Raw genomic sequence first — 22,214 nt, 5'->3', positions numbered from 1 at the left:
TTTATATGAGAGGGTCACCTTGAGACCCCTGCTTGATACGCATTTTTGTGCAGCTTTTCACCTTCCACAGACTATGATGTCTTGGCAGAGGGACTATTATTATACATGTTAGCAACTCTTCTTTGTGTTTCTTTCTTTTTCTTTTCTTTATTTATTCTTTTATGTAACAGCAAAGCTGCAGCTTAAGAGTAATAGAATAAGTCGTAAATGTCCAGAGAAAAGAATTTTTTCAGAGCAGATGTTTGTGCCTAGTGCAAGGTAACTAAAATAGAGATCAAGGCAAAACTCAGTGGGGTATGCAGGGCAAATTAGTATGAATGTGTCATGTCAATTGGGAGCGTTATAGGAAATTGCAATTCTTACTAATTGCCAATGCAGAGGCTGGTTTGCAACGATTACTGTGAGATAACCAAGAAGAGTGGGAAGGAATGTTGAAGCAGCAGAGTGTGTAGCATATGCAGAAGTTACAAACATGTAGAGTAACAAACGTAAATCAAAATCGTAATGCTAGTTTTCCCCAAAAGAAGTTTCCCAAGCTAATCGTGGCAGATACTTTTCCAGCCATCAGATACAAGCCCAGTTTGCTTGTTTTGTGGCATGAAAAATTGTGGTAGTAGCTCTTGTGATGAAACCATGCAATAGAGAAGTCTCGGCATGGGCAGCTAGCACTCTTGTTTGAAACATGACTGGTGCTCCCATTAGTTGGGCAGTTGTGCAGTGAAGTGCACTTGTAAATTAGGAAAAGGGTCTATGAACAACAAATGATGAAAGCTAATTGCACTGTGAGAATTAAATGATTGGCTATAAAAGCAGCAAGTCAGATCTGGAAGAAGCTTTGCAAGGATATGGAGGACATGCAAAAACTACTAAAACATCTTATAAAAGCTCAAGTAGTTTTTAAACTGTTCCTGTAAGCACAGGAATAAAGGTCTTGGGGTGAGGCTTTGCACCGGTAGTTATATTTGAATCCCTGTACAAGATGTCAGCATGAAGAGTTGCTTTATGGTATTAAAGAAGCATAATCACATTAATCAGAATGGTGAGTACTCATTTGTGGCCGAGCAAAGATTACCTAAGCAGCACATGTTATGGCAATGAAATAGTATTCAGAGGACACAGTATGTCATAGTAGCATGGTGTACTTTTTGTTGGAAATTGTGGCAGGTCAGTCAGCTTTCCTTCCTTTCTTTTCCCAGTTCCGAAGTGCTTTTTTCTTCAATACAGTAGCATAAAATTAGAAGTGAAAAATGCTTCAGCCAAGGTTAAAAAGTTCTTGGCTTTTTGGCACCAGCTCAGTCTCTTCTTCAGGGTTGTGACTGAAGCGGCCGAAGAAATAGCGTCCTTTAAGCTCCTGTGTTCTTTGTGTTGTGATTGCTCCTCTTCGTAGCATCGTGACAAGTATGGGCATACACAGAAAGGAGTCTCCCCAACAACTGATTTAATTTTCTGCGAGTTTTGTTTAATGTGCCACGACTTAAGCTACAGTCTTCTGCCCGGGTAGGTCTCGTTGTCGGTCACAGAGGTGCCGTCGAAACCAATTGCATGGTCATGCTTCTCGCATTGGTGAGTGAGAGCTCCGCCCTGGACTTCAACTTCCCATATGTCATTCTCGTCATTCGCATGATTCTGTCAGGAAAGCTCTTGGTTTCACCAATGTAAGTAGCGGGGCAGGTAAAATGTGACACTTTGTAAACAATCCCCTGGCATTTACTCTTGGATATATACGGTCCTTCAGCCACAATAGCAATTGAGTCAGTGTTTACGCTCGCTTGTGCACAACCTTCATGCCTTCTTTTGCCAGCACCCTTGGAAGCTATTCTCTAATTTCAGAAACATGTGGAATGCCAAGGCAACCAATTGACTTTGTCGCCAGCAAAAGGGGGATTCTACAGGGGAAGGAGCGGTCGACCCTGTCGATTCTAGACCCAACAGATGACACCTTAGCGCTGCAGTTATGGTGCTTTCTTCTTTTCTCCTTCTCCTCTCTGATGTGCAGAGATTTTTTACACAAGAAAGAAGTGTGGAAACCACTATTACCCAAATATTAGAAGCGAGAACTGCTCTAGATAAGGTTAAGAAGTCGACAGACTGTGCTGCTTGTTAGTGTTATGTCTGAATGGAAACTACTTTAGGTTCAAGGGCGAGTTATACAAGCAAGCCAGTGGAACTGCGATAGGTGCAGCGAACCTCACAATGGAGCATATCAAAGGGACAGCGCTGTCATCTTTTGTTCACAAGCCGATGGTATTTGTCAGGTATGTTGAAGATTACTTTTACATCATGAAGAAGTGGACAGCTCTTGCCCATCTCAACTCCATGCCCTAGGCGATCCAGTTCACCATGGATTGGGAAGATGGCACCTTGTCCTTCCTGGATGTTTTGGTTCGGTGACATGATGAGTGGATGACTTCTGTGCATAGAAAGCTGATGCACACCTGCCGGTATTTGCAGTCAAACTTGTACACGTTACACAAAAAGAGTAACAGATTACAATTACTTCTTTAAAAAATGTAATCAATTATTTTAGTGGTACGTTCCTCCCTAATTTTATTACCATAGCAGAAATGCAACAAAAGGAACGAGCTAGCCTGACCCTATCAATGTGTTCTCTGCAGCCTTTCACACATTGTTTATCTTCGCAAAGAATTATTTATAAAAATTTTATTCGGTAAGCTTCCATCATTTTCTTGGGAGGACATCTGCACAGACACTGAAGACTCTCAATGTGTGCACTGGAGGGAATGGCTGTGTGGTAGTGTAGAAACACCTTGCTCAAAAGATTGTGGTTACTCAATGCTGCGATGCTCGAGTCTATTAGGCTGTCTGTGAAGCACAACGCTCCCAACATGGCCAGTGAAAAATGAAAAAATTGTATTAGGTGATCATGAATGTCTCAAGCGGCCATTGAAATGCTATTTTAATTTCATTGCCAACAACTCGTGGACCTCTTAATGCCCTTCACTTGTTAACCCTTTAGGCTGAAATACTAATTGTAACGGATGACAGAAAATGTTCACATTTCTTGAAAATCAACTGAATCTGTAACTCACTGTGATGCTCAATATTATTCAGCCCTAGAAATACCGTTCCTGTATTTCAATTCGAGAAATAGGTGCATATGGGTCGCATAGTGTCAAACCAATAGACACATATGAGCTGTACCACCAAAAACTTCTTTCTATAAATCAGAGGAGTCATGGACTGCGAAGTGTAGAATTGAGCAGCAGTTCTAACTGCCTATCCCTCTCTCCTGAAAGCGCTTTCAGGAGAGAGGGAGATAAATTTATCATAACACGTCGAACTTTCAAGAGAAGTGTGCAAATGTAAGCCTGCCATGTTCAGGTGACTCAGTCGTAGGTGCAAGATGCTGATTGTGGGAAGGAGGTAACCTATGTACATGTTTTCATCCCTTTGGACCCTGTTGTTCCCACCAAATTTAAAGGCTCAAAGTTGTGTTGCCTGTCGAAGCTTGTTTCATCAAAAGTTCAACTGATTACGTGGAATTGATTACTCAAAAAAGTAATTGAATTACAGTGAGCATTACAGAGTAAATGAAGTAATTATTAAATTACAAGTTTACCTATAAATGTGGTTGATCACAAGTAATTACATGTAATTCATTATGTACACGTCTCTTTGAAGTTCAGTTCCAACCATTGTGCAGCCCACAAAGCATTGGTGGTTTCAACGCTTCCATGAAAAAACGATCTGAACATCAGAGGACCGGAAGAAAAAAAGCCCCATAACTGCAGAACTAAGGAGAAATAGCTTCACCAAAGGCTTTGTTCACTGGGTTTGGCACTGGCAGGGTCCTCCACCCCTTTCACCCTTCCTTTTGCCAACGACAAAGGAAACGAAGAAAACCTGTTGCATCGGCATTTCATATGTTCCCAGAATTAGCGAACGCCTTTCGAGGGTGCTGCTGAAAGAAGGTTGCACACAAGCCAGTATCAACGCTTGCCCAGTTGCTCCCACGGCTGGAGGACCGTCCGTCCTTGGAAAATGCCAGGAGATTGTTAACAAAGCATTGTGCTCTAAGTGCTCCACCACTTGCATTGGTGGAACCAATAACATTTATGACAGAATCCACCAGCACAAGGTCTACATACGGAAACTCCTAGCCCAGTGCAGCACCTTTGTGACCGACACCGAGCCCAATCCTTGCTTGTTGAGTCATGGCGCATTCAAAATACTCGTAGCGACATCAATCGGTCATTGGGAATGCTCCCCCCTATGTACGCACACAGCCTTTGCTATGCTATGGAGAGGAGGAATCGCAACAAAAAGAATACAGGAGTCTAACGGACGTTGTTTCTTCAGCCACTTCGTCACCCCTTGAAGAAGGGACTGAGCTGGTCCTGAAACATATGGAACCTTTGAACCTTGGCTGGAGCAGTTTTCGCTTCTATTTCTCACCCAGCCAGATACATTTCTATTCAAGTTGCTTACCTTTAAGTAGTGCAATATAAATGACTCATTCCGCAAACTGAGCAGTTGCAGGACAGTCATAAAAACAAATCTTTTGAAAAGGATATTGAAGCACTTCTTCAAAATGCAGTGCTTTAACGTTTTGACTGAACGGAAATTTTATTTCTTATATGTAGGTCATATGCACTACACAAATTCTCTTCTATCTGAACTGATTTGCTCTGTACATTGCAGAAGTTTTCACCTAAGCATGAACAAGGTTATAAACTTATAGTCAGCAGCATTGCAGTTTGTCTTGCCGGGTGTTCATTTCTTCTGGAAAACTTGGCGAGGTATCACTCTCTGAGGAAAGTGCAATCAAACTAACATACTTAACCATTTAAGGATGGTAAGAAAAATGATAAAATTTTCCAAATAGATTGAGTTCTTTTTTGTTGTTGTTTCAAATGATTCTGTTGGTTATATATAGCAATACCAAGCAAAAGGCTTGTCATAATGGCAAAGCCTACTAGAAAAACAAATTTTTTAAACTGCAACAAAGTTTGGCTTCACTGCATATTGGAATTTTCTCATTTAAATATTTCAGCACAATGCACTTTGTCTCAAAAACACACTCACGTGAAGAAGCTGAGCTCTCCGCATTGCTGCGCTTTCTTTTCTTTTCAACATGACTTGAAGTGTTGACACTTCCCATGGAGGATGTCATTTTGAAGTAGATGACTGGCGAGATAACAAAACAAAAATCTAATTACTGTAAAATCCCAAGAGATAGCCCACCTAAAATTGGAAGAAAACCTATGAGGTGGTCTAACTTTCAGGTGGGTAACTCTCAGTTCTTTAAAGCGTGGAGCTTAGTCAGGGGCGGGTTATCTTTCGAGGTGCGACATCACTCGGGATTTCATGGTATGTTTACAACTTCATTCTTTAGAAGACTCCTTACACGATCTGATGTCATATATAAGGAGCACAGTGCAACAGAAGAGCTCAAATTTTGAGGGCTGCGTGAAAACTAACATTGCTAGACAAGTTGGGCTTGTCATCCATCTGTTCGCAAGTATAAGCTTGACGAGCTCAGCTTCCGTACAGAAAGGGTTAAACGGACAAAGGCTAGCTTGAACTGCTCTTGAAACGATTTTTGTCCAAGCTAAGAGAATCACTTGGACATAAGCAGTGTCTGACCTATCTTTCATACTGGAATTTTACGGCAGTGAAACATTAATGAGCCCCCCTCCAGGTATGGGCATTGTAGACAGATACGTTGTGGCGTACAGATGGCAGGGTGAAGATCATGTCTGTGAAGTACTACACCTGCATAAGCTTTGAAAAGAGCAAAAAATTCAAACAAAGCTCTCTCTGCATGCTCTGCTTCTCAAACAAGTCACTTGGCCCACCTGTAGGAAGACATCACACACAGTGTTTCAGCATCCAAACGTGCTCCCTGCAGCAGAAAAACAGCCAGAAACAATACGAGCAACATGAGCATTCCTGTGAGATGCAGAGCGCTCGAAACCACCTCTGCAAATATACTCGCCATGCAGCAAAAAAACATCATTATACAGATCCAACAGACATTTTGGAATCTATATGAAGCACACAAACACACACGCACACGCACACACACACACACCTAAAGTGTCATTACCAAAGCTTTGCCACCCACGTCATTTGAGGTTTCTTTTGACTTGACTCAACCTTTTTACTTAGTTTTATTGGGGCTAATAGCTTACTGCATTATTGTTGGCATGGACTCGCACGACATTTAATTCATACTTTGGCTTTATTTCTGCAAACCCTGACAATAGGAGGACAAGCACATTAGAAGCACCAGTGGTGGCTGCCTCATCCATAATTTCTCACTTCAACATTCTCAAATTTCAAGTTTCAACAAGTTTCAAATTTCCACTGTAAACACCATGCACATACACAATAAATTTAAATATATACACAGGACAAATTTCGTGACATTTTTGAAAGAGAGAAGGTAGCCAATTAATAATTATTTCTAAAGGTATGGATAGCCTATGCCCAGAGGATGAATATGTTGCTGTATGTTCACCTCACTTCAAGTTGCTTTGCATGCTTTATCGACCCCCCCCCCCCCCCACCGCCACACACACACAAAAAAAAAAACACTTGTCGACTTCAGTGACACCTCCAACAGCATCTTTTATCAACAGCATGTGAAATGTATGCGAGTGACGTGCGTCTCAGTATTGCTTCTCTTTCCACTAAGCAATGCCAACGACTCATGGAAAAAATTATAATAATTTACAACATTTATTAGGAATGGGAACATTGTCACTTACATGCGGAGGTCATAAATATATACAGGGTGTCCCAATTAACTATCATGCACCAACATTTAAAAGAGCAATGTGTTACTCAAAGAAAACCTAGTGTATATATTTTCCAGTACATTGGAGTAGCTGCCATTAATGTTTTAGTTACTGAGATTTAATTAGGGGATTGTAATTAATTATCTAACTCGATACATACTATCCTAATTGTCAAAGTGTCAATAAGGCACTTGTAGGCACAGCCAAGGGACATCTAACTGTGGTATTTTCAGCGACGTACTAATTGTGTACTAATTTTTTCTGACAGATAAATAAATCCCACGAAATATGAACAATACCACTTGAATGCGCTCCCATCCGCATCATAAAGCAGCACCCTCGAAGAGGCTCCCTCCGAGTTATCCAGAACAAAATAAAGGAAATAAAACAAAAACATTGTGAAAGAGCTAGTGCCTTACCTGCCGCACCCCTGCCGAAGTAACACGTCGCATTTGGCGTTAGTTGGTAACAAGCTGTGATAGCTGTTGTCTTCGCTTAGATAAAGTGCACGAATGCTTTTTTTTTTCCACAAAACCTATCGCCATAAAAGCGAATTGAGAACATCAGTGCAAAGGTTTAAAGGTGTGTTTTGTTTTATCCCAGTCGCCATGTCTTTCTCTAATGAGCAAAAGGTAAACATGATCCTTGCCTTGGCACCTGCAAATGGCAACGAGAGGAAGACCAAAAATACATATTTGTCACGGAAGTGTGACAGTAGACCAAACACATCGACTATCATCAGGCATTATGAAAACCTGAGACAAACCGGCAGCTTCAAGAAACAGCGGTGGAGGACTCCATCTTTGAGTCGTAGCCTACGCACGGATGTTCTAGCATTTATGGCCTCAAACCCCCATGCTAGTGTGCAGGACGTGGCCGCCCAGGTACCAATTTCGAATTCACCAGTCTGGAGGATTCTAAATGACGCCCTTTCACCCGTACCACCTTAACCAGCACCAATGCTTGGAAGATAGGGACCTGTAGAATCGTCTAGATTTCTCAAACTGGCTCCTCACAAAAGCCGATGGGTTGCCAGACTTTTTGAGCAACATCATGTTTACAGATGAAGCCAATTTTCGTAGAAATGCCTAGGTAAATTTGCGTAATGCACACTGTCGGAGGGACTCCGATCCACACTGGGTAAAGCGCAATTGGCACCAGTACCAGTGGTCACTCAATGTGTGGTGCGGAATTTACGCCGGGGCTATAATCACTTCCATCTTCTTCGATCACACACTGACTGGACAGTGTCACATAGACGAAATCCTTCAAGGAGTGGTGGATGAGTTTCTCAGTTAAGTCCCGCTGTCACGTATTCCACCGCTGTAGTATCAGCAAGATGGGGCAGCCGCACACAGCAGCAGCCGAGCACGAAACTGACTGGATGTTACTTTTCATGCGCAATACATTGAAAAGCACGGGCCTGTAAATTGGCCGGCTAGGTCACCTGACCTCTCTCCACTCGATTTCTTTCTTTGGGGTTATGTCAAAGATTGAGCCTAGATGATCGAGACGAACTTCAGATGAGCTCAAGGCAAGGATAATGAATGTCTGCCATAGAATTTCGATGTCGGTCATCAAGAAAGCCACTGAAGATGTGACAATTAAAGTGGACTCAGTACTGTGTAGCTGCAAAAGGAGACCTATTCAAATACATCCTCTAGGCAGCAGCTGGTGTTCAACGGCACTTATGAATTCATTGATAATAAGGGCACACTGAAATCTGATGGTTTTTTGTTTTTTAAGGCGGAAGCCTTTCTAGGCTCATGGTGAAGTTTGTGTAAGCAGATGTGACTGCCGGAGTGTCCGCCGAAGCGTCATCACGCCATATGAAGATAGATTAAAGAATGAAAAGTTATTGACAGTGACAGTTATTTATTTATTTATTTTCAATACTGCTGCTCTCCTTCAAGAGCATGACAGTTGGGCAGTACAATAATTCAGCTGTACAGTGCAAGGAAATCAAAAGTATAGGTTAAACAAAAAAAGATAACATAAGCAGTGCAAGTTATACATATTATACAAGTAAACCATGTTAAGATCAAATGGAATAGCAAATAATGAAAAAAAAAGCAAGAGGCTTTATATTGATGGCACAGGTATCACTAGGGGCAAGTAATAAAACGGAAGTAACTAAATTGTAACTATGATTTGCATTGTAACTATGAAGTAACTATGATTTGCATTGGACAAACTTTAATAAAGGTCCCGCAGGACGCACGTAAGCGTGCAGTGGGCATCTCCCATGCAGGGACTGACAGGGAGTACGTGGCGGCCGCTGTGTGATCCTGCTATGAGTGTTTGAGAATCATTATGAGAAACGAATGAGCTGTCATAAGTGAGGTTTATTAAAATTTCCTAACGAATAAAGCAATCTGTGCTGGTGTCCCTGCATGCATAGGTACTGTCATTCACACAGAGTTTTTTTCTATTTGTGAGATAAGTTCTGATAATGATTCAATGTTGGTTATAGTAGCATTAAGTTGGTTCCATTCTGCTGTTGCGAGCGAGAAGAAAGAATACTTAAACGTGTCATTTTTACATACGTATTCTGTCAATGTGTGCACAGGCTTGTTACGTGTAGTTCGAGCCTCGGAGAATAAAATGTATCTGGTGGTATCTATCCTATAGTTATTTTTTATGAGTTGAAATAAGAATTTCAAGCGAGCGTGTTTCGCTCTTGTGGATAGTGTACGCAAACCAGACTGGGTTATAAGATATGTTGGCGAATCTGTACATTTATATTTGCTGTGGATGAACCTCGCAGCTTTCCTTTGTATCTATTTTAGTTTGGTTATGTTAGTCAGTGCACGCGGATTTTTGTATGTTTATTTGCATCTGCCATTTAGAGCACCAAATCAAGCTACACACCAAGAACAGGCGGAATATCCCAATAGTCAACCAGCTCAAAGTGCTGGGTCTGGTAATCGAGAACAAAGGCACAAATAGGGAAACCGTAAAGAAATTAGACACAAAGGTAACAAACACCAAGGTATGAAGGAAGAAAGTATCATACGGCTTATACAATCATTCGTAATCAGTCAGATCACATACATAGCAGCCTTCCACAATTGGTTTGCAGCTGAAAAGCGTAAAATTAACATCGTGATAAAAAAAGCATACATACTAGCTCTAGGGATTCCCATCAGTACGAGCACGGATCTCTTGCTAAAGTTAGGACTCCACAACACACTGGACGAACTCACAGAAGCACAACAAACATCTCAAGCAGAGAGACTAACCAAAACCAAAACGGGACGGCATATACTAAGCGAACTAGGAATGAATTATCACAATCTATACGGGGAAAAGAGGACGATAACGAGAGAAATTCGTGACAAACTCCTAGTACCAAATATACCCAAGAACATGCATCCAGGTTACAACGACGGCAGACGCAAGAGTAGAGCAGAGAAAATTATCCGAAGCTTTGGGTCAGACGACAGAGCAATCTTCGTAGACGCGGCTGAATAGCCAGACAGAAATAGCTATGTAGCAGTAATCGTAGATCACACCCAAAAACCCCTTACAAGCGTATCAGTTAATACCAAACATTCCGAGACCGCAGAGGAGGTAGCCATTGCACTAGCATTGGTCTCCACAGATGCTCAGTACATCATAAGCGATTCTCAAGCGGTCATTAGAAATTATGCAAAAGGCAGGATCTCTCCTGAGGCATGGCACATCATCAGAGTCAATGAAGCGAAGTTCTCCGATGCAGAGAAGAACGGCAGGCAATTGCTCTGGTTCCCAGCGCATACGACTCCAGACATTCCCGCAGTCAACCTCAACGAGGTAGCACACCGCGAAGCTCGAGGTCTTACTCGCCGAGCTGAGCAAAGAGTGACTTCCATCGGTCAGGAGAACGCGGAGGAGGAAATCTGGAGAGAAAAAGATATATTAACAACATTTTGTGATATTACCAAATTCTATCAAAATCGAAGGCGAGTATTACCACCGCCTCACACTAAACTGAACAGAGCTGAGTCCGTTACTTGGAGGCGACTACAAACAGAAACTTATACGAGTCCCGTGCAACTAAAAACTTTCTACCCCGATATATACGAGAGCGATATGTGCAAGCTATGCAAGTCTGTTAGAGCCACCCTTCAACACATGTTGTGGGGATGTGAAATATACCAAAATAAAATGGCAGTCTCCCCAGAAAATCTACGGGCGCGGTGGTCGGCCGTGCTGCTCAGCTCAGAACTCCAAGACCAACTTTGGGTTGCCAGCGAGCCAAGGAAGCCGCACGGGAGCAGCAGCTCCCAGTGGCCATCTAGGCGGCCCCAGGCCCGGGCCTCCCAATCGCCGGATTCCAAATAAAGTTATCACATCACAATTAGCTATGTCAGCTAGAGAATCGTTTAATTTAATATCATCATTGTAATGATTAATTTCTCTATATATGACGCAGTCTACCGCGAATAGTTTTATATTGCAATTGATGTTAGCTGTGATATTGTTAATATAGAGTAAGAAAAGCAATGGTCCGAGAACAGACCCTTGGGGGACTCCAGATGTTACTGCGACTGTGTTAGAAAGTGTTTTTTCGTAAACCACAAATTGCGAGCAGTTACTAAAGAAACCTTTTATCCAAACAGAAAGTTCTCCTATACTAAGGACATTTTCAACTTTAGCTATTAATTTGCTGTGACATACTCAGTCGAAAGCCTTAGACAAATCGAGTAGAATCAAGTCAGTTTGAGTGCGGTTATTAACTGTAACAGCAAGATTGTGGACTAGTTCTGTTAAGTTACTGTCGATAGACCACTGCAAAAACCGTGTTGGCTGGAAGAGAATAAATTAATGCACTCCAGGAATACTGTCAAGTGCTTTAAGATTATGTGTTCGAGAAGTTTACATGATGTACTAGTTAGTGAAACGGGTCTGAAATTTGAAGGTAATGTTGTGTCACCTCCCTTGTGGATCAGGATTAACTTTGCGATTTTCCAATCATGAGGTTGTTGTGAAGTCAAAAGTTATTTCCGGAAAACTAGGCCAAGATATTTACTACACCACTCTGCATATCTTTTGATGAAAGTATTAGGTACATTGTCGGTGCCACTACCTTTCTTGGGGTCAAGTTTGAGCAGTAGATTGAAAATACCAGCATCCGTAATGTCTAGTTCATCGATTTTCGTGTGATGTTGCGTTACAATTGCGGGAATGATATTATCATCTATAGTAAATACTGACTGAAAAACATTGTTATATGTGTTAGTCTTAACAGTTTTTTCTTCGGGCAGAGAATGCGATGTATTTTTATTAGCACGAAAGTACTTCCAAAACCTCTGGGGGTGATTAACAAGAAAATTAGGTAGTGTTACATCAAAGTAGTGCTGTTTAGCACATTTAGCTTTAAGTTTAAATTTTGCAATGGCGTCCAGTAATTTCTGAATTCTGGATTCTCCCCTGCTTCTTTTTTAAATGATTTATTTATTTATTTATTTATTCATTTATTTATAGATACTGCAATCTTTTACAAAATCTTAGCAGGGTGGGAATATACAAGTATGTTCATATTCATACAAATGTACAGTTCAAGCAATCATGCCGACGCTTGAATTTAACGTAGCAAAAGGACAGAATGGATGAAAAACTGAGCAAATAAACTATGTATGGTTGAGTCATGAATGCAGTTGCACATGAAAATGGGATAAAGAATTTAGTGTAATGACTAAATCATGAAGTTTATTCCAATCAACTATTGTTCTTGTAAAATAAGAGTATTTGAAGCAGTTGCTATGTGGTGTTAACGGGGTTACTGCTAGGGAGTGTTTATGATGAGTAGCATAACCATTTAAAAGTGCTAAGATGTGCGAGGGATCAATATGGTAGTGGTCATTCATTAGCTGAAAAAATAATTTTAATCAGGAAACAAGATTTTGTTCTGTAATACAAGAGAAACCACTACATTTAAGGATATCTGTTATTGAAGTTCGACCATAAGAATTGTAGATAAATCGGACAGCTTTTTTTGAATTCTTTCTAATTTATCAATATTTGTTTTTGTGTAGGAGTCACAAATGATTATTGCATATTCTAAAGTAGGACAAACTATTGTATTATATGCCAGGAGGTGGACAGCTGGTGTGGAGAAATTTAGCGACCGTCTTAGTATGAACAATATACGAAGACAATTAGCCATTACAATGTCAGTATGTTTTGAACAGGAAAGATTGTAAGATATGTGTGTACCCAGATATTTACAGTGAGATACTTTGGAGATATAAGTGTTCTGGGCAAAATAGTGGAAGAGAAGGGGCTTTTTCCTTAGTGTTATTCTCGTGAAGATGGTTTTTTCATAGTTAATAGCCATTTTCCATTGATGACACCATGCAACTATTTTGCCAAAGTCACTATTCAGCCTGATTTGATCTTGGGGCGAGTCAGTTTTGTCATATAGTATACAGTCATACGCTTAAAGTTTAATTTTGACAGATAGATTATTGCCAATGTCATTTATATAAAGCAAGAATAAGGGGAGGACCAAGCGCGGATCCCTGGGGAATGCCAGAAGCAACAGGTAATGTGGTGGAGGAAGTCTGGTTTATCCTAACGAATTGGAAATGATTGGTTAGGTACGCTTGTATCCATTTTAATAGCTTATCATTTCTAAGTGTAAAACTTAATTTGTAAAGTAATTTGCTTTGGGCTACTTTGTCGAATGCTTCACTGAAATTCATGAATAAAGCGTCGGTTTGTTTTCTATTATTTATTGTGTTGGCAAAATCGTGAATTGTTTCTACTAACTGAGTGTTTGTGGAAAAGCCCTGCCGTAATCCATGTTGAGCGTTTGTCAATACACAATGCTTATCAAGGAAACCGATTACATGCTTATAGATTATGTGTTCGAAAATTTTGCATGTTGTTGAAATCAGAAAAATTGGTCGATAGTTTTTTATACAATTCTTGTTTCCCAATTTATGTAAGGGTTTGATTATTGCTGTTTTCCAGTCATCCGGAAGCATGCCAATAAACGTTGTTGAAAGTCAGCGCTTGTGGTGTCTTCTTGTCTCGTCCCTTGTCTACATTTTGCGCTGTTACTAGCAGGATGGAAAACCAACAAGCCCAAGCTGCTATTCTAGCCATGCTGAAGTGATTTACTAAACAAAATTTCTAAGTATTTTGCACACCACTCGGCATAGCGTCTTAAGAAGGCGTTTGGTATGCCATCTAATATTATAATAGAGATTATAATATATCTAACGTTATAATAGAGATTGATAAAGCTTGAAAATGACTAGTAATTACTAATAATAACTACTAATGACTCTGAAATGACCAATATGTCTAACGATGGTTTGTAATGACCACAATTGATTAGAAATTTCTAATGACTAAAATTACTACTAATGACTATGAAATGGCCAATATGTCTGATAACGGCTTGTAATGACCACAATTGATTACAAATGACTAATTACTGCTCACTAGTAAGCATTTTTAATGACTCAAATGAGTTGTATTGACTATGAAATGACCAATATATCTAATGACAACTTGTAATAACTACAATTGATTAGAAATGACTAAGAATGCTTACGAATAACTAATGACTACGAAATGACCCATATGTCTAATGACTAATTGTAACAGCTACAATTGATTAGAAATGATTAAATATGCTTAGTAATGACTAATAATGACTTGTAATGACTACTGATGACTATGATATGACCAACGTGTCTAACGATGGCTTGTAATGACCACAATTGATTACAAATGACTAGAAATGTTTAGTAGTGAGCAGTAATGACTGAAATTACCTGTAATGACTACAAAATGACCAATATGTCTAACGACAACTTGTAACGACTACAATTCATTAAATATGACTAATAATGACTACTAATGACCATGATATGACCAACATGTGTAATGACAGCTTGTAATGACTATAATTGATTACAAATAACTAAAAATGCTTAGTAGTGAGCAGTAATGACCAAAAAAAGAGAAAGAGGAGGGGCAAATGATAAGAGGAGGAAGAGAAGGCTTTCGCCGTTCACCTCTTAAGAGAGATCTTAAGAGACCCTGTAATTTTTTTGTGCAGACATCCCGATGGCCAATTTGGCTCATTTAGAAGCGATACATTTAGTTTCTTGAATGCATCGGTTTTGCTTTTTCTCTACACATGTTCTTGCAGCACGCATACACTCGTGAAAACTAAAACCGTCACTTTAATTCGGCTTTGGTCCAGAGTAAGTTTCTGGCACAAAATATAGCTGCACACGCACTCATTCGATGCGTTGCAAGCAAAGCCGGGATTTTTAAACATTCTATGCCTATCACATTGCTTTTTGAATTTCGTGCATGGTCAGAGCGGCGCTTCGGCTGCGTTATCGAGGGGCTTTTGTTATCAGTGTGATTAATCGGCCTTGAGAAATGGATAATAAGTGTGACGTAGAAATGAGAAGAAGGAATAGCTGCGAAGCCACGAAGCCTGCTGTTGGTGCTCCTTCCATACCATGATCAAGGTGATGATGCGCCGTCTCTTCAGGGTTGCCACAGGCAGTACAGTTGCTTTCAATCAGCTTATTTGAGCGTGCTGCTTTTGATGCAGGTGGGAGCGCAGTCACATGCAGTGGCGTAGCTAGGTCGTCTGGCACCCGGGGCCCTTAGCTCTTCTGTCACACTCCCCCCCCCCCTCGGGTGTAGTCGAGGAAGGCGAGGATATCGACAATTTTCGTGTGTCTTCAGACGTATATGACACCCCCCCCCCCCCCTCCTCCTGGCCCCGTGCACCCGGGGCCCACGGCCCCCCAGCCCCCCCTGTTGCTACGCTACTGGTCACATGGTATTTTTCATATTTTGTGAGGTTTCTTTGCCAGTCGGACAAAATTGTGCACAATTAGTACGTCGCTGAAAGCACTGCACACTTAAATTAAAATTCCTTGTTGCTTGATGGTCTTTATCACTGCATAGGGCCCAGGAAATCTTGACTTTGGTCAATCTAAACTCTTTCGGACTAAAACTATCTCCAGAGTCTACTACAGGCACCTTCGAGCTATGTCACAGATCGTAGTGTCTCTTCATGGTTGATCTGTAGCGTGTAAGCTCCTTTTCCGTCTTGCGCATTTCCTGTGGATCTACTTTTCCAACGATTCCAAGGTCATAGTCTGCCAGTAGCCAAGTAGCCTCGCCTGATGCAGCAAAGTTAGGCATGCATCCTAATCCCATGGTATGAGAATGGTTGTGGTGCTTGACTGCTGCTTCCCAGTTCCATCCTCCATGGAAATCATGGTAAATTGCGATGAATGTTTTCAAGTCCCAAATGAGCCTCTCAGCTAGGCCATTTCCTTCTGGATTGTAGAGGGCGGCAAATATCATGGGCCCATTCTTGAAACTTCTTACTGCAGAAATCTGGCCTGTTGTCGGACACCACCACCTTGGTGTTCTTGAACATATTTCGCTCCAGTAATGTCAAAACAGAATTTGTGTGTTCCTTTCTTGGCTTTGCACCTGCCATGCGTGTGCATTCATATATTGCAACAAGGAATGCTTGAGTCTTACTGACTCCCTCGCTTCGCTTTTTATTTCGGCAAAGTCTAGATGAATTACTTCAAATGGTACTTGGGAATGATCAGCAATGACCACTGGATTCCCTCCTGGACAATACTTGGCCTTGTTAATCTGGCACTAGTGACAGGTTTTCACGTAGTTCTTGATATCTTCCTTCATATTTTTCCATGTGAATCGATTTTTTTCCAATAAGTTTTCCAAAATCAGTCATGCCCTCCTGACTCTGGGCTGTCATGGTACAGCTTCAAAACCTTTTTCACCAAAGTATGCAGAATTTGCCATTATCACAAGTAAAATCTTCGGTGCCTTCCCACAAGCTGTAAATGTGTCCATGATTGGATGTGCTCACTTCTGTGACGTGAAGCCTGGAAAGAGCATCTGCGTCAGGGAGCTTATCACCAGGCTTACATCGAAAGTGAACTGTTGTATTTCACTGATCCAATGTGCCACCCTGCCCTTAGGCTGGGTTAATCCCAAGAGGCTGTCAGTGAAAAGCCGTAAATGACAACCCTCTATGTAGCTTCTGAAATACCAAAGTGCCATCACAACAGCCAGAGCCTCTTTTTCTGCGGTCGTATAATGTTCTTGAGCTTTTGAGAATGCAGCAGAATAATAGCCGATCACTTTGAGTTGGCATCCTTGCTGTTCCTTTCAGTCTTGTTGATATAGAAAGGCTTGTTGAAGTGAGGTAGCACAAGCACAGGATCCGACGATTAGCTTCAACAAGGTACTTGTACGCTTTTTCGTACTCTTGATTCCACATAAATGGCACATCCTTTTGCATCAGCTCGTGTTCATCGTGTTCTCGTGAGCATCGTGTTCAAGCATCCTGAAATTTCAATGTGAATGCCGTTTTCCCTTTCTCTCGTGGTGACCGTGCTCCAAACCGAACGGTGACGTACTAGTGTCCCTGCGCCTACGTATTAGTGTCCGCATTGTGATGTCGCTCGTGGTGACGTGCGACTTCGAGAATTATTCAAGGCAACATCTGTTATTTGTGTGATCTATTGCTTGAATTGATGAATTGAAGTTTAGAGAAATAATAAAACACACAAATGGGATGTCTGCATGTTTTTTGTTTTACTTCGTACCGAAGCAAGAAATGTACTTCTGCTTCGTCTGCTTGTTCGCACGGTCATGCAGTCACGTGCGCAGGTACCAAAACTACCGTGCCATTTTTTACCGTGTGGAATCAAGCATGTGATCATGCGCTGTGATCTGCTTGTTCTGCCTCAGTACTTGTGTAGCACTGAATTATACCGCTAGTCATTTGTCCTTGTGCTCAGGGCGCAAAATCGTGCGCTGGGTGAAACCAGACAATCATAACAACTCGTGCGCAGTGCCGTAAAAAAAAAAAAAGGGAAAGCGAGGAGAAAAAAATTGAAGGCAGGGCCCATGACGTATGCGTCACACGATCCTCGAGGTCTGGTATGAGAGAACGCAGGAAAGGGATTTCACTTGTGGAGGCTAGAGTGGAGCTAAAAGCTGTCACGCTATGCAGTGGAGCTCGCCTTCTGAAATAATGGGTTTGCGGCACTGAAATATTTCCATCTCGGCTATTCATGAGCCAATTTGAAAATTTTTCGCGGCAGAACGCTCCCTAGAGGGCACATAACTTCCAGCGTGTAACCAAAGTTTGCTATGAGGCCTGGTAAGGGGCCTTTTAATGAATGCATGGAAATGACTGGCGAGTCCAAGGAAAACACGGAGTGAGTGTAGACCATATGGCTTGATGAGCTTCTTCATCCTTTGTACAGACTCCTCTTTTGTTGTTTTAGCTTTACCATCAAAAACTCTTCCTAGAAAGACAACATTTGTCTGAAAAAATTCACTCTTGTTCTTGTTAATCTTTGACTTGCTGAGGGCTTCTAACATGCACGAAAGGTGTTTTTCATGTTCTTCTCTTGTATGCGAGTATATGATGAGGTTGTCAATGTATATGTTACAAAACATTACCAGGAACTCGTCAAGAATCCCATTCAGCATTTTCTGAAACCAAGCTCCAGAATTCTTCCAACCGAATGGTAACTGGTTGTACTCATACGCATCGAAAGGTGTTACAAAAGCAGTGTACTGCTTGCAATCCTTTTGTAGTGGCACCTGCCAGTATCCTTTACAGAGGTAGATCGGAGATAAAAAATTTGATCCTATAGTTTCATTGATGAGCTCGTCTATTCGGGGCATGGAAAAAGGAAACAAATCAGTCTGGCCATTTATCTGCTGGTAATCTGTGCAACGGTGAAATGAGCCATCGTCGTCCGGTACTACGGTGATTGCTGACGCGAAGGTGGATGTTGAAGGCCTTAAAATACTGGCATTCAGCATTTGCTGAAATTCTGCCTTTAGCCAGATCTTTTCCTCATGGGAGAGACTGTACGATTTATTACACACTACTGTGACGTCACGAAGCTTAAAAGGTACCTTGAGTACATGTGCTGCTAGCGGGTGCATCTCAACACAAGTAAGATTGGGAAAATTTGTCAGTATCTTATCAGCATTTCTAACTCTTTGACGTGAATTTTCAATTCCACACAAATTAGGCTTAAATGATCTGTCAGCGGTCCCTCCGTCTCTCCAAGAAATATTCATCTTCAATCGCTACATATAAGGTCTACATAAAATAAACATAAAGTCAACACCCGGCATGACAAGGGCATCTACTTTCAGATGATGTCCACCAAATCCAACTTCTACTTCTGTCCAATGTTGCAACCTTCTAGTTTTTTCATCGTAGCTTTGAACACTAACTATTCTTCCTTCATACACCTTGCTTGGTTGGACAAGTTCCTGATTTACCAGGCTTACGGATGCTCCGGTATCAACCAGGGAGTCCGCACTTTTTCCATTTACCATCATTTTAAATAAATAAAAGATTTGATTTCAAAAGTTATACCTTTTCCATCATTTCACAATGGTCAGACTCAGTATTAAAGTATTCTACCGTTTCACCATGTGCGTCAATGCTCAGTGGTAGAGTACTATGCCTTTTGATGGGACCGTCAATCAGACAATCGCTGGACACATAATTAAGGCAAGCAAGTAAGTCATCTGTGGAGGTTGTACAGTGTACACGAACCTCTCTTTGCAATTCATTAGTCATGCCTTGAATTATCAGCGGAAGGATTGCAGAGTCCGGTAGACTACGATCGGCAATGTAGAGTAAATGTCTCTTCGCGAAAAAATAATCCATGACTGTCCCTTCTCTTTGTCTGAAAGCTATTACGTCGTCCCATCTGTGAACCAGATTTCGCTCAAAGGCGGAAAGAAAACTGTCTTTCCATTTGTGCCATGAATCAAGGCATTGGCTTGCGATTCGCATGTCCCACCATTTTCTGGCATTGCCAGGTAAAAAATGGCGCATGTTACACACTTTGTCGCCCAATAATATCCAGAGGTTTTACTCACATGCATATTCATAAAATCTGAGCCACAAGTTGATGGTATTGTACGCCCTATCGAAACTGTCAGGCTTAATCTCTTCTCGGTATGGTTTCTGTGCTCTTAGTAAGTCGCAAACTGCTTCGAGAATTAGTCGCTGTTGCTCATCTGCGTGGTCTGCTGCTGCAACAGCGCTTGTAACAAGGCGTTATTAGTGTGCTCAGTCTCGTTCTTGGAATCTATCCCTGAATGTCCCGGAAACATAATCTCAAATTCAAACATAGAAGCATCAATTCGTGCCGCACCTTTCTCAACGAGGGCCGCTTCGCTCAGTTGACTCTTCTCAGTGATGCATGAAGCAGTTCCGATGAAGTTGCCGATTCCTGAAGAAGCACTTGGTCTTCGCCATCAAGCAGGTAGGTCCTCACGCCCATCTATTCTTACCAATGCTATTTCAAGCCAGATGGTTGGCTGCGCCAAATATAAAGTATGAGTTAAAATGCACTCATTTATTTACAGGGATGCATGATGATGATGATGAAGCCTCAGTTAATGGCACAAACCCACTGAGGGGGATAGGCCACGAATCGGGTGGTAATATGATACATCTTGACCATTTCTTTCTCTTCTTCCTCTTCCTGTTCTTGTCTCTTCAGTCTTCTTCTTCGTTGGAACATCACATGTATATACAAAAGTGTGCAGTTAGACCTGATGTAGACTTTGAGGTGTCTATAAGTTGGATACAACTTTAGAAAAAAGGGGAGGCCCCGCCCAGATGACCGAAGGGCGACGTACGATTGCCTCCACGACTAAAATAATCCCTCTAAAATAATCGTGCTTCTGAAACGCGCAATTCTCGGCATAAATAAAGACTCTTGTATTTTGATGACTGGTTTAGTAGAGCTCTCATGTGCTACAGCACATGCCGGATCGCGACGGAAAAATAACCCCGTGCCTTGAACGCTGCCCGTTGTCTGCTCTTTAGCTTATTGCAAGTGACGAAAGTAGAAAGAGCAGCTCTGCATGGCTTTTGCACTTGTTTACATGTACGCGGCATATATACTACTCCTGTTCCAAGCTTCAAATGATTCAGTTGATAGTGAATAGGTATATATAAAACAATGCATTTATCACAGCCATTACAAACTCAAGATGCTCGGTGTCAGCGAAAGCACAGTGTTCAAGGTGAGGAGGGAGGTCAAAGCTTCGCATATTTCGGGTGGCAAACTGTCGACGCCCTCGCGAAAGCGCCCACAAAATGCGGAGAAAAGAAGATGCAGCACGAAGTACTACACGTTGTGCGCGACAAGGTCGTGTGCACGATTTCTTTCGCCGCAACAAGATACCGACGGTCCTGATCACTAACGAGTTCTCGGAGCGTATATGGTGTTATGTTTGTGCCCTGGGATTTGCCTGACGGAAGGCCAGTGCTATGGGCACGTTGCAAGTGCTAGGCGGCGCCCTGTCTTCCCGACCCCTAGCGCCATCTGACGAATAGTTGTGCGAATGTGGTAGGATTACTCACAGCGTCAGCAGCCCACGCTGCGTGTTTGGCGTCCTGTGAAACGGTAGCGATGGCGCGAAACGGCGTGCCAATATTAATTTTAACCGGGTTTCGGGAACTACAAGATCTTCATAGCTTTTTTCGTGAAAAGAATTTAAAGAAAGGAAGTCGTCTATTTGAAGTGGGGCACGTCTACGACGTGAGGGAAGTGTTGAACACGGACTGATCAGAAGTGACTGCTAGGTTTATTTTGCAAACGAAAAATAATGCACCAGCGAGAGGCGTGAAGCTCAGCGTAAGTTACTTCGTTATCTACAGTGTGGACGCATGAAATTGTAGGTCAAATTGATTCTTGAAGATTGGCGACAGCAGACAAATCCTAGCGGGGAGCTGCGATTGCCGTGCTGGCATCACAGGGAAGTGCAAGGACGCCGCGGTAGTTTCCCTGTACATACAGGACGGCAAATACGAATCCAAAACATCTCATCTAAGAACGTCGGGCGTACGAACGACTCGTAAGACCTACCAGAGGTATTCTAACGTTGCTCTCCCCAAACACAGAAAAGGGGATGAACTTACCAGTTGTGTTAGACTACGCTGGGAAAATATTTTCGCCCTAGTTACTGGAAGTGCGATACTTTTATGTTGCGATTTTTCAGTGCGTGCAAAGGAGGTTCCAATAAACCACGTTGTCAAAAATTTTGGTGATCTCATCTGCCCCTTCGTTGACATGCTGGGCGCAGAAGGGTGTATGCCAGCTCAGCCGGCTGCAACCCCTCCTCAAATCTCTTAGCAAGCCCTAGCACTGTTTGAATGGGAGAGGATTGGGAAAGAGTTCCACAGCTTTACTGCGGTACAGTGTAGGAACAAACTACTTTGTTTGATGCATATCCTGGTACGCACTGCAGGTAGTGGCGTAGCAGGGGGGGGGGGGGGGGGGGGGGATGTCATATACGTCTGGAGACACACGGAAATTGTTGATATCCTCGCCTTCCTCCAATAAACTAGAGCTCGGGGGAAGGGGAGGGGCGGGCAGAAGA

The 22,214-nt window shown here is 42.0% G+C and overlaps 1 long non-coding RNA gene across 1 annotated transcript; it reads right to left on the bottom strand.

Annotated features, from left to right (window-relative positions):
* Positions 1 to 8,619: 8,619 nt before the first annotated feature.
* On the bottom strand, positions 8,620 to 22,013 carry LOC139056410 (uncharacterized). Its single transcript, XR_011512354.1, has 2 exons — positions 19,976 to 22,013; positions 8,620 to 10,645 (listed from the first exon to the last, which is right to left on the bottom strand). It is a non-coding gene; the product is annotated as an uncharacterized lncRNA (long non-coding RNA).
* Positions 22,014 to 22,214: the final 201 nt, after the last annotated feature.

This window comes from Dermacentor albipictus, chromosome 2, assembly GCF_038994185.2.
Source record: "Dermacentor albipictus isolate Rhodes 1998 colony chromosome 2, USDA_Dalb.pri_finalv2, whole genome shotgun sequence".
Lineage (NCBI taxonomy): Eukaryota > Metazoa > Arthropoda > Arachnida > Ixodida > Ixodidae > Dermacentor > Dermacentor albipictus.
This window is presented reverse-complemented; position numbering and strand designations above follow the sequence as displayed.